This window comes from Rhinolophus sinicus, chromosome 3 (assembly GCF_057876585.1).
Source record: "Rhinolophus sinicus isolate RSI-liver-muscle chromosome 3, RSI-T2T, whole genome shotgun sequence".
NCBI lineage: Eukaryota > Metazoa > Chordata > Mammalia > Chiroptera > Rhinolophidae > Rhinolophus > Rhinolophus sinicus.
Genome location: NC_142503.1, coordinates 95,645,453 through 95,662,099, shown reverse-complemented (window position 1 = coordinate 95,662,099; position 16,647 = coordinate 95,645,453). Strand labels below are relative to the sequence as shown.

Here is a 16,647-nt window from a genome sequence, read left to right as displayed (position 1 = left end):
GAAGGAAGAAATAGTGTCTCTACTCTTAGAAGGCATGGCTTTACACAGAGAAAACCCCAAAGAACCTACAAAGTGGCTCTTACAACTAATAAGTGAGTTTAGCAAGGATGCAGGATACATGGTCAACATATAACAACTGGTTGTATTTTCATATTAGCCGTGAGCATTTTGAAATCAAAATTAAAACAAAAAAACAAAAAATCCGACCATTTATAATGGCACCCAAAACCCATAAACTGTATAGATATAAATCTAACAAATTATATGAAACAAATATATGCTGAAAATTGTAATAAAATGATCGATGAAAGAAGGCCCACATAAATGGAGGCGTGTTCCTGGATGGGAAGACTCAGTGTTGTCAAGATGTCAACTCAAATTGATCTATAAATTCAATGCAACCCCAACCAAACCCAGAAGGACTTTGTAGAAATTGTTAAGCTGATTCTAAAATTAATATAGAAAGGCAAAGAAAATAGAGGAGCCAAAACACTTTTAAAAAGGAACAAAATTGGAGAACCCACACTACCTGATTTCAACACGTATAAAGCTACACTAATCAAAACAGCATGCCGCTGGCAAAAAGATAAAGACATAGATTAATGGAACAGAACGGAGAGTCCAGATATAGACCCTTCATATATTGTGAATGGATTTTGACAAGTTGCAAAGGCAATACTACAGAAATTATAGTCATTTTATAGTCACAAATGTTGTAACAATTGGACAATGGCTCTTGATCCATGCTTCTAGAAGAAAACATAGGAGAAAATCTTTGTGATCCTGGGTGAGGTGAAAATATTTTAGATACAACACTAAAACATGATCCCTAAAAGAAGAAAAATAATAAGTTGTACTTTACTGGAATTAAAAACTTTTGCTTTCAGAAGACTATCAAAAGAATGAAAATACAAGCCACATGTTAGCATACAATGTTTGCAAGTCACATATCTGATAAAGGATTTGCACCTAGAATATATAAAGAACTCTTTAAACTTAACAAAATGAAAACAAACACCCCACAATGAAAAAATAATCAGATTTGAAGAGACATTTTACTAAAGGAGCTACATGGAGGGAAACTAAGCATATGAAAAGATGCTCATCATTATTAGTCTTTAGGGGCATGAGTGTTAAAACCATAATAAGATACCACTGTATGCTCATTAGAATAGCTAAACACCACCACCACTACCACCAGAAAGTAACCAACAAAGACCTGATAATACCAAGTGCTTGTGCAGTTGTGAAGCAATTGGAACCCTTATATGTCACTGTGAGAATGCAAAATAGCATAGTCACATTGGAAATAGTTTGACAGTTACACATTTACTTACCATGAGATCCAGCAACCTCACTCCAGGATATGCCCATGTGAAATAAAAACTTAAGTTTACACAAAAACCTGTACACAAACGTTTATGAAATCTTTATTCCTAGTTGCTCAAAAATGGAAACAATCCAAGTATCCTTCAACTTGTGAATGGATAGACCAACTGTTGCACATCTATTCAATGGAATGCTGCTTAGTGATAGAAAGAACAAACTACTGAGACATCTGCTGGGTGAACCTCAAGTGCCCTAGGCTAAGTGAGGGGAGGCCAAACTCAAAATGCTACATACTGTAGGATTCCATTTATAGGACATTCTGGAATAGGCAAAACTATAGGAACAGAAAGCAGATCAGTTGTTGCCAGAGCTGGGAGTAGGGTGAGGAATTTATAAGAAAGGGGTGTGAGGGGACTTGGGGGTATTGTGTGAAGAACTGGTTTATGCCTCGATTGTGGTGGTAGTTACTTGACTAAATGCATGTCAGGTATCATAACTCCAGGACTGTACATTAAGAAAGGGTGAATTTGACTATGTAAATTATATTTCGCTAAAATAATATTGGTGCTCAAAGCCATACTAGGAGCAAGAGATTTGATAGAAAAATACAACTATTATCAAAGGTGGTGGGATTAGGTTTCGCTTTTCAAAAAAAATACAGTTGATTTTTTTTGTTTTGTTTTGTTTGTTTGTTTTCTGGAACAAACGTGAGTTTGTTCCAGAATATATAAGAACTTAATGAATGTATATAGCAAGATATAGAGAACATGAAAGAAATAAATTTTATTTGGATTCATAATACCAGAGCCTGAAAAGAGGATATAAAAATGTGTTAAAATTTTGGTAAAGTTTGCTCAATTTTGATGGGCTTATTCACTAAATTATGTAGAAAAGAAAACTCATGAAACCTTTTCTGCTACTGCTATATTAATTCATAACTTGAACTTGGCTTTCTCTGTCAAAATGATAAATTGATTTTACAGCTCTTATCCACCTAGAGGGTAGAAATTCTGAGTCTCACTAAAGAGCTTTCTGGCTGTTGTGTTGACTTCGTCACGACTTTGTTTAAAAACAACAGCAAAGAACAAAGTTTCTTCACTGTAAACAAGCTCAAGTTCCTTACAACCATGTTGCCTTTAAAATAGTTAAAAATATCATATTGTCACTTTGATTGAATAGGTAGCAAATAGTTTCCTTCCGGCATCCACGATTCTATCTTAATCAAGTTACTAAATCTTTTTTGATCATCCTTTTAATTTTTTCTAAGTTTGAATCCTAAATGGAGAAAAATAAAATGACATTCCCAAGATATTTTTGACCTCTAAAACAATATTCAAAAATTTCAAGCGGTCCCTTTGAAATCATAAAGATTCATTATTTAACCTTATAAAAACAGACCCTAGAAATAATTAGGTGTGTTTTTTGGTTGTTATTCTTTTGTTTTTTGGTTTGTTGCATACCTCTAACATCAATTCAACATTATCATAAGAGCTGCATGGGCAAAATTGTCAAATTAAAAGTGATGTTCAGCTTTTCTTAGGTTAAGTTTCCATACTTAAAATGTTATTAATTTAAATATTTTGTAGTCCAAGAATGCCCTGGAGACTGGTCGATACTCTTGCTACCGTAATACATGCTTACCCGCATGGGAACCAGCAATCAAACACTGCCTAATGAAACAGTTAGGGACTCTACTCCAATATAGAATTCTCTTCTCCATTCTGATATTATTGATTATTGTAATAAATTAACTATGGTCACTCAGTTTCATAATCAAAGAGGTTTCTGCTTTCTTCTGATGCTTGCCTGAAGGTTCTACAGGCTAGATTTTGTGTCTTTAACAAGAAAGGTCAGTTTCAGAGGCTCCTGGAAAGGGATTGTGCCAAATACTCTATTGATATGTCTAAGAATAGACTCTTGGGTACAGGCTTCTGAGCTGATATAGCTGAAACAACTTTCAGATTGCATCAGTAGACAGAGTCAGAATTTCAAGGACTCTTTTTAGTCTACTGCATGAAAGCAGAGTGCTTCCCCAGACCCAGCAGGATGAGGGTTATGTGCAACTGAATAGACCGATGAGGGAAATTTAACTTGGGTTGTTTGTTTGGAATATCGTTGATGTGGCTTTAATATTCTGTATTTTATGGACATATAAGAAAATATGAGAAAGCCTTTTCTCTTACTATTTCTTCACTAACCCTCAATTTAGTAGACTCAGCTTTTAAACTGAAGTGAAACTTGAATGGTGTCTGATTCTTACTTGATCCCCCAGAGTTCAGAAATAAATACTTTTACTGAGTCTCCTTAATTATGTATGGCATTATTGTTTGCATGGGTTTATAAGAATCTGTCTGTCCTCTCTTTTACTGGGATGTAATTGGACAAATCGATTATGTAACCAAGGCTATAACTAAATGTCATATTTGAGGAAGATTCTCATTTAATTGGGCACAACACATCCTCTATTAAGGAAAATTACTGTGATGGTTATTTTATAGTTGCCCCGGGGTGCTCAGATTAAACATTATTTCTGGGTGTGTCTGTGAAAGTATTTTTGGATAAGATTAGCATTTGAACTGGTAAATTGAGTAAACTAGAGGCTCTCCCCAATGCCAGCAGGCATCATCCATTCTGTTGAGGACCTGAATAGAACAAAAAGGCAGAGGAAGGAGGTGTGTACCCCCTTTTGCTTCCAGCCTGTCTGCTTGAGCTGGGATATTGGTATTATTTTCCTGCCCTTATATCATTAATGCCCCTGGTTCTCAGGGCTTCAGACTCAGATGGAATTACCCCACTGGCTTTCTTGGATCTCTGGCTTGCAGACAGCATATCATGGGACTTCCCAGTCTCCATAATTGCATGAGCCAATTCCTATAATAAATCTTTTCCTATGTGTGTATATCCTGTTAGTTCTGTTTGTCTTGAGAACCCTGACTAACACAATTACTGACCATCCATGTGGAGCCAATGTCTATAATTTGCTCCCAGGGAGATCAGTTTGGTGTCTGGCTTAGCGGGTCCCAGGGTCACAGTTTGTAGGGAAGCCCACCTGCTGGGCCGTGGAGCTTGGTAAATTTGGGAGACCGCAAGAAGAGAGGAACTCGTCCTCAAATATAGGTATATATATCATAAGGTAAAATCTGGTAGAGAGAGTGCCTGTGCTTGTTTATTTTAGCCTTAGGATAGAAGAGCAAATAATGGAGGTTTTTAAAAGTAAAACCCAAGATTCCTTAGGAAAATATCCATGCAGAAGTTGCTCCATACAGAAGGGCTCCAGATTTGCAAAGCAAATTTAGAGAGATATGCATGGTTAAGAAACACCCTTTTCCCACACCTGTGTGAGTAATCAGGTCAAACATAGTGACATCAGCCTTTTGGGAGATTATTTATGATAATAGGAGGGTGGTAGAGAGACTGCTGTCCAAAACTTGGAAATAGGGCAAAAAAGGGCATGACATGTCCTTTTAATATCCTGTGGATACATAGGCCCACCCAAATTTAGAGGGGTGTAGCTTGTTCAACTCATCATTTAATATCAATTGAAGGTTCCAGATTTAGTGAACTTACATGTTAACTTTTACGGACTTTTGTCCAGTATATATGTGAATGATTTCTTTCCAATAGGACAAATAACTCCAAAGTTTAAGCCTGTTGTCCTAGTGAACATTAAAGCGTTTGTGTCTAGTCCAGAAATTTTATTCTAATAATCCTTTATTAAATTGCCTATTAAGACCTGCTTCCTTAAGTGCTGTTTGAACCAGTCTTAACATCTCACTAGTGCCCTCACTGAGTAGAATAAAATCTTTGACAAGTGTTCATTTTATATTTACATAAGTTATGATTTAAAAATTATATTTTAATATACGTACAGATTTTTCCTTTCACTATTGTTAACCTCAGAAACAGACTAAAGGATCCTGATGTGAGTGGTGTATAACTGAGTTGATGTAATTTCAGAAAAAAAGCAAAGAAACTTAAGACACTTCGCTTTGGCAGCAGTCATTGTATGGGTTGGGTAGTGTATTGAAACGTGTTAAAAAAATCATTCATGGACTACTTCATGAACCGTCTAGAGCAGGGGTGTCCAAACTTTTTTCAATCTTTTTCACTGAGGGCCATATGCGGTAAAATACACAAACCGCTGGGCCACTCACTTGAGGTGAAGTACGTATTGCCTCACCTGGTTTATTTAAGTAAACTAAATATGTTTTTGGGATTTGCTGCGGGCCAATTAAAAATGGATTGTGGGCTGCAGTTGGCCCGTGGGCCGCAGTTTGGACACCCCTGATCTAGAGATTTGGGGCCTCAAAATGAGACACCTCTGATCCTAGATGAGGTTAGAAACTCTTTTGGCCAGATAGGGTTTGATTCTGGGATAACCAAACAACTGACATGAAGATTTGAAACGGTTCCATTTCAAAGGAACTACAGTGGCTCTTATAAATATTTGTTGAATGGGTGTCAACACAGAGAACACTTACCCTCTTGAAGCCCAGGATCACTGTTCTCCCAGTCTTTTCTAATTGGATCCCTTGGCCTTTACATTCAGCTGTGCTAGAATTCAGTTTGCCATACCTTCCAGGACATTTTGTGTTGTTAGCCTAGCTTGTTGCATGGGGTCCGTTTCTCCATCCTGGCATAGTCTTTGATTGATTCCCATTCACTCATTTTGTCCGCCCCAGAACTTCCAGCATGACCTATTGTTCTGACCACATCATTTATGAACAGACAAATTCTGGCAAATCCAGGAAAGTTCAGCATGAAACTTGGTTGATTAGGGTCAGGTAGGAGAGGCAGAATGAGGAGGAGATGGACGGAATATCAGCTGGGCTCAAATTCTCCTCCAGTTTTCATAAATCACTGAATTCACTTCATTTCATCCACGACTCGTTCCATTCTTAATACAGGAAAATAAAACAACAGCTTGACTCTACTGAGTTGAATGCTCTTGAGTCCATGATCCTTAGAGAAACCTTAGTTTAAAACCCAGTAAGTTTTTTGAAAACAAATTAAATTGTATTCAAATCCTCAAAAGGAAGCCTATCAGGGTTGGGAGGAGGCTGCTTAGAGACACCCAGGAAGCAGGTGGCTGTGGTTTGGACTTGGCTCGTAGCAGTGAGCATGGTGGGAAGTGTCAGATTCACTATGTCTTAGAAGTACAGCAGAAAGAATTTACTAATGAACTTGACGGGGGGTGTGAGAGAAGGAGAACCAAGATGACACCTAGGTTTGTGGTCTGAATAACTGGGGGAACGGTTCCTTTTATTGATATGGGTTGTAGGGAGGGGAGCAGCCTGAGTAGAGAGAAGCCCAATATTTCTGTTTAGGACATGTACATTGGAGATGCCTTGAGACATCCAAGTGGAAACATTAGGACATCTGGCGCTCAGAGGTTAGGTCCAGGGGGGAGAGACATTTGAGAGTCGTTAGCTCATTGGAAGCTGTGGGACTAAGACTTATAAACTAAGAAAAGAGTGTTGATGAGAAAGAGAAGAACATGAGACTAGGACCTGGGGGATCTCCTACTTTGAGAAATCTGGGAAAGAAGGAACACCTGGTACAGAGGCTGAGAAGGAATGACCTCCAAGGCGGGAGAAAACCAGAAAAATGTGGTGTCCCAAAGCCTAGAGAAGAAAATGTTTCAAGGAAGAGTGTTTAGCAAAGTTAAATGCTGCTGAGACATTGGGATGGGATGAGGACAGACAATTAACCATTTATTGGCTTTGGCCTGATGTAGGTCGTCAGTGACATTGATAAGAATCCCATCAGAGAAGAGAAAGGGAAGCAAGTTTGATTTTTACAGAGTGGTTTAATAATATGGATTTTGGAATTAGCCAGATGACAATAATAGCTACCATTAATTATGATTCAGTATCTACCAGATGTTTTACAAGAATTATCTCATCTAATCCTGTAAACAATTCTATGAGGCCAAATGAGTATGATGTAGTGCCATCATACTCATTTTACAAATAAATTAAAATTAAGGTATTTAAACAAACTGAGTAGTGTACACTCTATCAGTAGCAAAACCAGGATTCAAACAGAAGCAATTTCAGAACCGTAATTAACCATTTTTGTAAACTGCTTCCTATAGCTAGTTTAAAGCCTTACTGTCCTACTATCTGTAATTTTGGGTAAGTTACTTAACTTCTCTAAGACTTGGTTTCTACATTTTTCATAAAATAGAGATCTTATATATAAAGAGGATTTGTGAGCATTGAGTTATTGCGTGCAAGGCCTTCGCATAGAGCCTGACACACCAACTATTCTCTGGTGCAACCTATTCATTTCACAGAGAACGTCACAGGTACACAGAGAATGTCGGAGGGAAGACTGTGCAGAAGCCCTGATTTCTGGTCCAGAGCCCTGGACTCTATGAACCTCTGACCAGCTTTCTTTCTTGGAAGCCCCCTACCTAGGAACCAAAATACTCTTTGATGCAGTTCCAATGCACTTGTGAGCCGCGTAAAATAGCCCTTGCTCAGGCAACAAATAACTCACAATGTCATTATTTGCCTGCTGCGTTTTGAAGCAGCACTGTTCCCAGGAGTGCTCTGTCACTGGAGTGACAGTTCCTCATGTTGTCCGTCTCCCCAAAGCTGACACTCTGCTTTTGTGTTTTAAGATGCCCAATATGATCACAGAAAGTGCCAGTTCATTCCAGAAAGCAGAAGGTATACTTTAGGCTGTCTTATGGCTAAGTAGGGGAAACATTTGATAATACCTATTTAATTGTTTCCTTTTAATCTATCTCAGCTGTGGTTTGGTTATGGAAAAAATTCTAACCAAAGTTTGATTTTGGAGGGTTCTAAATCTGGGAGGTTTACATGGTGCCTCAGGCTCAGACAGTGACCGCGGAAGGGACTCAGAGAGCAGTTAGATCAGTGGCCTTTATAATTGGGGCTGTGAGACCCCTTCCAAGTGCTTCTGGGTAGAAAGGGCAAGGCTGGGAGACAATGGTTCAGGACTCTCACACCAGCCCTTATCAGAATTGCTGTGTCTTGATCTGTTTTCCACATAAGGCTTCCTACAGGCTACTTTTGGGGAAAGAGTTCTGTTTTAAAAATCACTAATCTAGTCTCTGTTATCTTACAGACAGGGAAACTGAGGTCCCAACAGGGGAACAGATTTGTGTCCCACAACAGACGGGAACACAAGTCCCTGACAATCCCCACAGCTCTCCTCCTCCCGACTAAATAGGGCTACAAGTTAACTTGACTTTAATTTTTGACCTTACCTCCAGTGCAGGTCTCAGTAAACCTCTTCCATGAAGAGTTAAATCTTAAGTATCCTCAGTTTTACAGGCTATCCTGTCTCTAGCTCAGCTACTCAATTCTGTCCTTGTAATAGCAAAGTAGCCATAGGCAATATGTAAATGAACAAGCATGAGTGTATTCCAATGCAACTTTATTTGCAAAAGCAGGCATCAAGTCAGACTTGGCTTACGGGGTGTAGTTTGTTGGTCCCTGTTCCAGCGTATGAAGAAACAGGTGGGCTCTGAGTGAGATGACACACAGTAAGAATGGGTTAATTATAGATTTATTTAGCTGGAAGCCTAATGTGCTATTGGAGAGATGGACAGCAGACCTAGTTATGAAACAATTGGGCTGTTTAAACAGATGGTCACCCGGGAAGGGGATGAGAAACTCTGCCTGAGATCATGGGTGGGACACCTGGGAAGGTTTCACAAAGAGAACTTGAAGTTGGCCTTGGTTGATGTTACTAGGTCCGGAAGAGGAAGACCATCTCAGATAGAGGAAGTAGTACAGGGAAAAACTCTAGTGAGTTTAAGAATGTAAGGCGTGGGAGGTTGGGGAGCGATCTTAAAGGGTCTTATGTGTCCTGTTGAGAAGACTGAACTTTATTCTTGTGAAAGACTGGGGGCCATTTAAGGGGCCATGACATGCCCATCAGGCATTTCACTGAGATTGGTGGCACCATGGGGTGGATGAAATGTTGACCTTTGGGGGCAGGAAGACACATTAGGAAGCTGTGAAAACCATTCAGGTGAGAGATGAAGGGTCAAAGTTCGTACTACATCTTTAATTTACACAATGTTATATGTCAATCATATCTCAATAAAACTGCAACAATGAAAAAAAAGAGAGAAGGGTCTATGTATACGAATGCAATACATGTTTGTTGTTTTAACTTATTGACTCAGAGCCAGGAGACATAAATATAATGCTTGTCTACTTCTCATCAGCGGTGTGAATTTGGAAATGTCACTTAGCCTCTCTGAGCGTCAGCTACCTCATCTTTTGAGTAGTAATTATAATGCCTAAAGATTATTGGGAAGATTAAATAGGATAATGTATTAAAACTCCACTTTAAATCCTGTTTTTTATGTACAAATATGTAGCAAAATGTTTTCCTTTTAATGTAAACTGAATTCTCAAAGAGATTAAATCTGACGAGAGATTTATCCTTACAGCGATGGGCACTGTTCTTGAAGTTGTACTCCACTGTGGAAATGGGGGATCATTTTGACATTTCTTATGGATCGTCAGGATATTCTCCAAGGCCTGAGAATGGTTTTTAAGATGTCTCCAAGGCTGGAATTTTAATAAAGTGTGCATTCCTTGTAAATTATATTGCTCATATGGAAATTTGCTACATGCTGCAAATAGAGATTGCTGCGAACATCAATGCCAATTGAGGATTGCATTATTTTAAATTTGATTGATGTTGTTCTCATGTGCATTTCTGAAAGAAATATAGTGAAGTCAGATGACTCAATACCAGTCTTAAGTGATACTTAGCATGATGGTTATTCAATAAAGATGTTCTCCTTGAATGTGTAGGAGGCACACGTATAACTAGACTCAATTGCATGCCGAAGGGTGTGATATTCATTTTTCCCAATTGTTACCAAGAGTCCAATTTTAATTTGTTTGCTATTTCTGTTAATACTAAGGCCTACTTAGTATAACCATTGAAAGTCCTCAAGAATATTAACAGGGATCCTCCTAGAATTGCTACAGAGTTTTTAAATGTCTGTGAATTACCCTGACAGGGTTTTAGTTTTAACTCACATTAAGTCGATTTCATTATTAACAAGAATCTGTGCAAATTAAAATGAGGCCATTAACATCTTAAATACACTGTGTTTTTTAAAAGAAAGCAAGTTTGAAAAAAATTGAGAGAACGCATTTTGCAAAACGAAGTTGCCAAAAATACAGAGAGAAAAGAATCCAAATTTAACCACACTAATAAAGACATACTGATTGTGTTTATCACTGAGTATTGGGAAATATTATTTAGAAGACAGTGAATTGGACTGGATATCTGGGGCCTGAGTTCCAGTTTTAGGTCAAATTTGCAAAAACCAATCTTCCAACAGACAACTCATTATGTGGTCAACTTACCAACTAGCAAATGCAAAGAATTTGCCCAATTTACTAAAAATGGGTTTATTTTAAAGTATTAGATGAATTTAAAAAAACAAAACAAACCACCACAACAAACAGGTTTGGAAGTCTTCAGCGAAGTTTAGGTGATGAGCTTTCATTGTGCCTTCAGAATAAGATTTTGAAGAACCATTTATCCTGTCTCTGCCTCAAGCTCCCTGTGTGTGGCTGGAGCGCAGGGAGGGAGATCAAAAGGAAGCCCCTCTGCAGAAGGAAGGTGGAGAGAAGAGTCAGCTGAGGACACGGCCTGGGCAGAGGACCCCACAAGGGGTCCTAAGGAGCCCAAGGCAGAGGGTAAGGATGGGAAACCCAGAGCACGGAGGGACAATAGGAAGAGAATGGGGGAGGGGCAGGCTGATGGTAGAGAGAGTGGGAACGGGGACAGTGAGAGGGAGACTTGAAGGTTAGACCAAGGATGAGGAGGTACCTGAGGAAGGAGTTCAGGCTCCCCCAGTCCCGCCTGTGGGTCCAGTATGAATTGCTGTAAACCTAACACGTAGTAAAAGCTGGAGCAAGTTTTTGATAATTTGGGAAACTCAGAAATTAGTTATTTGGTGATGTGGCATTTGGTGGAGTGACAATGCACTGACTTTTACCAAGTTGACTCCTTGAACTGTCCATTTGATGAACTGGTTGTTCGGAAATCAGACGAGGACACAAGACCTGGCCCTGCCCAAGGCATCCCTCCTCCTGGGCCTCCCTAGGGGCGCAGCCAGGCCAGGCCAGGCTGGAAGTGCACCCAGAAGGCCTTTCTCCAGGAAGGTGCCCTGGGGGGAGGGAGAAGGCTGAGCAAGGGGGCTCTGAGCCTTGAACCCCCAAATCAACCAGGCCTGCCCTCTTTTACCATACATGGTTTCTTTGGGGAAAAAGGTTTCACTATTAAAACCAACTGAAATACATTTTGAAAATGATAATCATACACCCTGTGGAATAATAACAGTTAATACTTTTTGAGTACTTCCTATACCCAAAACCCTGTATTGAGCACTTTAAAGACATTTTCTCATTTGGTGCTTACTCTTGCCCTTTGAGGAAGGTACCTGCCATCCTCACCTCAGTGTCATGCAGCCAGGATCTCTGACCTTTTCTAGAAAATCATGTATTTTAGACTATCTCTGTACAAGCTGCAAATGCCTGATGTCTTTCTTTTTTTATTTTCTAAATTAAATTTATTGGGGTGACATTGGTTAACAAAATTACATAGGTTTCAAGTGTATAATTCTATAATACATCATCTGTATATCACATTGTGTGCTCACCACCCAGAGTCAGTTCTCTTTCCATCACCATATATTTGATCCCCTTTACCCTCATCTACCACCCCCCTCTCCCCTTACCCTCTGGTAACCACTAAACTGTTGTCTGTGTCTATGAGTTTTGTTTCTTTGTTTGTTTGTCTTGTCCTTTGTTGCTTTCAGTTTTATATCCCCCATATGGGTGAAATCATATGGTTCTCAACTTTTTCTGTCTGGCTTATTTCACTTAACATAATACTCTCAAGATCCATCCATGTTGTCGCAAATGGTACTATTTCATCTTTTATTATGGCTGAGTAATTATTCCATTGTGTATATATACCACATCTTCTTTATCCAATCACCTATTGAAGGACACTTTAATTGTTTCTATGTCTATTCTGATGTCTCTTGTTTGATCTCACTCACCTGGGGACTTCCTAAACGATTTTAGGCAGCTTTTGCAATTTACCCTGACCTCCTGTATAGAGCATATAAAATATATATGTTGGATTGAGGTTTGCAAAATAAGTTGTTTACTGGTAGGGACAGGACTATGGCCACATGTGTGTGGAACTGATAAGAGTGAAGTAAAAAACATGTTTTTGTGTGAAACTGAGCATAACAAAACTTGAGTGATAAACACGTTCACCAAAACAACTTCTGGTTCTCATCTAAGAGGTAAACAAGCCCAAGGAAAAGAAGATAAAAGCAGAACTCCAGAGCAATGCCATGAGTGGTCCAACTTGGCGCAATGGCTAAGACCCTGTGCGAGGCTCTGAGCGAGACCCTCTGGAACGATCCTCCAAGACATTCGTCTCAGTGACCTGACAGAGTCCTCTGCGAGGTACAAGCCGTGATACTCTGGGACTCTCCGAAGCTCTTCCCTGCAAGGCCAGCTTGCCTCAGACCCATCGTGGGCCCAGTCGTCTCTCCTGGAACAGGAACCTTCTCCACCTCTATTGACTCTGGGACTTGATTCGTTATGAAATTCTATTGTATTCTGTATAACCTTCTGTGTTTACCAGAGCACTGGCCTCTGGAGGGACACTGGCTCCCAAATAAAGCTGTGTTACTCACTCTGTCTGAACCTGGGTGTTGGAACCTTGTTCCCCACTCGTGTCAGGAGTACAATGCAGTGATGGACATAGGGCCCTGCTGAGGGGTTAATGTCCCCTTGGCTTTCAGGAAGAGACTGAAACGTGGCAAGGCCCTTCCAGGCTTGCAGCACCTCCTTATTGAACAGAAGCTTTAGCTCCTGACCAGAGCCAGTCAGACCACCTGCTGAGGCTCTTCCTGTTCCTGAATGGGTCTCTCTGCCTCACCATTGTGGCCATTTCTTTCCTCGCTCTATTGCCAACCCTTTATGGCCCAGCCTCAATCCCGCTCTTGCCATGAAGCCTTAAGTAACGCTCACAATTACAGCTGCAGCACAAGAACAAACACGCCAATTAGCAATTCCCCAATCAACATGCATAAAATTTCACTTATGCAAGAAGAACTTGTAGAGATCTGTACAACATTGTGCCTGTAGATGACAATACTGCATTGGACACTTACAGATCTGTTAAGAGCGTTGATCTCACAAAGGTGTTCTTACCACAGGAAAACAAAACCAAAAACAAACAAATAAATGAAAACTAACACAGAGCATGCCCACCATGTTCCCAGCACTGTGCACAGGATACCACCCATGAGTTCTATGATTGCCACTTTTGCTTAGGCAGGGAAACTGAGGTACTGGGGTTGAAGTCACTTCCTGAGTCACACAGCTGGTAAATGGCAGAGCCTTACTCCAGACCACTTTTTGCTTCTTTACCTATCTCTGCTGACCCCTCACTCCCCTCTCCTTGGGCCACAGGGACCCTTCACCTCTTCCAAACCCCTTTGACTCTTTAAAACGTGGCTCACAATTCTTGGCCCTTCACATGGTGTGTTTGCAATTGTAAGTAAGCTCTTCAGGAGTGTGTTTCTCCCTTCCCCCGCTAGGGTCAGAGGCTCGTGAGGGACTCTCCCTCATCCTGTCCGTCCATGATGTCAGTGCAGAACAGGGCTCAGGACTCAATGGCGTTATTGTGCGTTCTTCAGCTGGCACCGGAAGCTATTTCCGCCTACTAAGTTATGTGCTTCGGTTTGTTTTTATTAGTTACTGTGGGGATTTGTTTCCTGCCTGCTGTAAGTGTCTTCATGGGATAGTTGCAGCAGTGTTTCAGGAAAGCTTTGCACTTCATCGAGTCCGTCCCTTTTCTTCAGCATTTGTGAAATTGACCTCAGTTAAAATGTATGCAGCTCTGAGTCCGAACTGCCCCACCCCAGCTCCTCCTGCCCCGGTGGGCCCCCCTCCCTTACTCCTCAGCAGGACCGATTATCCAGCTCGTCTTCCCAGCACCAGTCCATCTTCTTGTAACAAATCCTTAAGTGGTCTAGCCTTCTCCACAGACCTCTCCTCCCCACTAACCATTACTATTTGGGGCAAAGATTGGGGCAAAGACTTTGGGCTACTTGGTTTTTTTCCTTCATAAGGATGTACTTTAGCCAATAGCTAGAATATGCAAGAGGAAGAGGCCAAAGAGATCCATGGCTGAGGGTGAGGTACTTCCAGACACCAGGAGGAGGCCTTAGGATGGAGACCCCGCCACTGTCTTCCTCATTAGGAAAGTCTGCGTGGGCTCCTATATCCACTGGGATAGAGAGAGTAATGGCCCCCAAACATGTCCATGTCCTAAGCTCTGGAACCTGTGATGTGTGACTTTATACAGCAAAGAGAAATTAAGGGTGCACATGGAGTTAAGTTTGCCAATATTATGTCCTTAAAATAAGGAGGTGATCCTGGGTTATAATCACAATGGTTTTAGAAGTGGAAGAGGGGGGCCGCGCCTCTCACCCCATGCATTAAGCTCTCCCAGGGCAGCTTTGGCTACATGCAGCTTCGCTCAGCTCCTGCTCAGGACCTCTGAGGTGGCACAGCACCTGCTCTTTCAGTCTCACATGGCAACAAAAACTTGTATGTCCTCACAAGTATCTGACGATGAACAGACAAAAAAAAAAAAAAAAAAGGAAAAAGAAAATATTCATTCTTTATGTATGGCCATCTTGGTTTTGAGAGTTTGCCTGCTCAGCTGGTCGATAGATCCATTCAGCAAGGCTTCTGTTTTAGTATTCTGTGTGGGGGAGACTGGAATTGGAAAATCAATGCTGATTGGTACATTGTTTAATACTAATTTTGAAGACCATAAATCCTCACATTTTTATCCATGTTAGACTTAAAGTTCAGACATATAAACTCCAAGGGAGTAATGTTCGATTGAAATTGACCATTGTAAATACAGTGGGATTTGGTGACCACATAAACAAAGACGAGAGCTACCAACCAATGTTTGACTAGATAGATGCTCACTTTGAAGCCTGTCTCCAAGAACTGAAGATTAATGTTCTCTCTTTCACTACCATGATTCTCGTATCCAAGTGCCTCCACTTCATCTCAACCACAGGCCACTCTCGGAAGACCCTCGATCTCTTAACCACGAGGAGCCTGACAGCAAGGTGAACATTATACAGGTGAGTGCCAAAGCAGATGCAATTTCTAAAACTGAGTTACAGAAGTTTAAGAACAAGCTCCTGAGTGAGTTGGTCAGCAATGGTGTCCAGATACAGCAGTTCCCAAAGATAATGAAACTATTGCTAAATCAATGCTTCAGGGAACGGACACTTGCCATTTGTGGCTGTAGGAAGCATGGATGATGTACAAGTCATAACAGGATGGTCAGAACCCGCCAGTACCCTTGGGGTGTTGTCCAAGTGAAAACCACTGTGACTTTGCAAGGCTCTGGGAAATGCTCACTTGTACAAACATGGGGGATCTGCCAGAACAGACCCACCCCAGGCACTATGGACTCTGCACGCGTTGCAAGAGGGAGGAAATGGGCTTTGCTGATGTGGCCCCGAGAATAAGCCACTCCATCTTCCAAAGACCTACGAAGCCAAAAGGCACCAATTTTATGCTGAATGCCAGAGGAAGGAAGAAGAAATGAAACATATGCTTGTGCAGTGAGTGAAGGAGAAATAAACCATAATGAAAGAAGCTGAAAGCAGGCAAATTTGAGCACCTTAAAAGAGTTGACCAAGAAGAGAGAATGAAGCTGGGAGAAAATACTTTTGCAAGAAGAAATAATATCTTTCTCTAAAAAGAAAGCCACGTCCGAGATACACCAGAACCAGACCTTTATGGCAACAAGCGGCAACCTGCAGGACAAAGACTGTAAGCACTTCAATTTTATGTGAAACAAAGGTTCCAGATCACAGAAGGTCATCACAAACAGTTATTAAAATGTTAGAAGTATGCTGTGATTTTCTTGCTGTTTTTATTTCCTGTGTCACTTATTCTATATTTGGCAAAAGGCCACAGTTACTGCTATTTATGGAAAAATGCTTTTAAGTCTAAGGTCAATACATAAGCCAGGTTGGATGACAGCACTTATATATTCACTGTTGTTAGACATTTTTAAATAGCTGGTTTGTGATGAATCTAGACCGTTTTCCCTGCTGCCCATTTACCATCACTTTGCACAGGATCGTACCACAGATCAGTGTCAATGCCCATGACAACACAGAACTCATTCATATCATGGCTGATTGCATTTGTATTCCAAGATGAACCTTGTTTTGGTACA

The 16,647-nt window shown here is 40.6% G+C and overlaps 1 pseudogene; it reads left to right on the top strand.

Moving 5' to 3' along the window:
* Nucleotides 1-14,926: 14,926 nt before the first annotated feature.
* Nucleotides 14,927-16,258, top strand: LOC109453540 (septin-10-like; annotated as a pseudogene).
* The last annotated feature ends 389 nt before the right edge of the window (nt 16,259-16,647 follow it).